The 1,164-nt window shown below is 28.2% G+C and overlaps 1 non-coding gene across 1 annotated transcript; it reads right to left on the bottom strand.

The window, feature by feature from the left end:
• Positions 1-213: 213 nt before the first annotated feature.
• LOC143390137 (small nucleolar RNA SNORA72) lies at positions 214-345 on the bottom strand. The gene has a single exon (XR_013090219.1). It is a non-coding gene; the product is annotated as a small nucleolar RNA SNORA72 (small nucleolar RNA).
• Positions 346-1,164: the final 819 nt, after the last annotated feature.

The raw sequence follows: 1,164 nt of genomic DNA, 5'->3' as shown, positions 1-1,164 counted from the left end.
CACTAATTTTACAATACATGTACTGGCAACTGGTAGTAGCAAAATTTCCCTATTTTGGTTACATGTTCTTTAGATAAGTCTGCAACTTAGCCTGATTATTTGCAAGTTATTACACTAGCTGTTCTGTTATTTTTCTTAAGGTAGATCAAAGATAACTTACAATCATAGCCATTGTGTGGCCACACTAAAACATCATATAATAAATCAGATAGGGTTTATCACCAGCATTTATAAAACCAGATCTAAAGAATAAACTAGGTCTGAGGACAAATGCATGGTTCTAATACAGCACATGTTTAGCCTGTCCTGATTACTACAAAATCAGAACAGTGAGAATATTTGCACTAGATTTCTACCAGCTGTTTATGAAACAGCTCATTTTCCAACAGAACTCTCACTAGAAATTTAGCTTCTTTAGTATTTCCCAATCACCAGTCTAATAAAAAAAAACATTTTGTTGTTGTTTAAATTTTCATATACTTTATTATAAATGAAATTTCTGAGGAAAGAATGTGGAATCTTTTTTCTTGCTTATTGGTAATTTCCTTGTCTGGGTGAATTGTATTCTTTGTCTACTTTTTTCTGTTGAATGTTAATAGTTTTCTTAATTATTTTTAAGAAGAACTTATATGGAAGGAACAGTAATGATTGGCATTTATAATTTTTGAAAATATAGATTCTTTGTCTTTTGCCTTCAGTTTTGCAAAGGTAACTGCAAACAAACTGGAGAATTTGCAATATGTGCCCAAGTCACCATTGCCTCCATCTTGATGAATGACTTGTGTGAGAGACTCAGGAAACTTTTAAATTATTATGTGAATATTCACAAATTCTCATCTTAACATTTAAATGTATTATCTACCTAGAATTAATATTATTGTGTGGCATAAGTTAAGGATCTAGCCTTGTTTATTCTCCAAATAATTAAAATGACTCTTTTATTATATAAAAAGTTCTAATTTATTTTTCTGTATCTTTTATTCTATTTCATTGAACTACTTTGCTTTAAAACAATTTTACATCATTTTCCTTATTCTAGATTCACAATCTAATATACTATTTCCACAGAATTTTGCATTTTCATAATACATTTAAAATAATAAAATTTTATTGTGATTAAAAATTGGTTTTCTGCTTATTTTACTTTATTGATGTAAAATATTT

The sequence above is a fragment of the Callospermophilus lateralis genome, unplaced genomic scaffold (assembly GCF_048772815.1).
Source record: "Callospermophilus lateralis isolate mCalLat2 unplaced genomic scaffold, mCalLat2.hap1 Scaffold_89, whole genome shotgun sequence".
Taxonomy (NCBI): domain Eukaryota; kingdom Metazoa; phylum Chordata; class Mammalia; order Rodentia; family Sciuridae; genus Callospermophilus; species Callospermophilus lateralis.
This window is presented reverse-complemented; position numbering and strand designations above follow the sequence as displayed.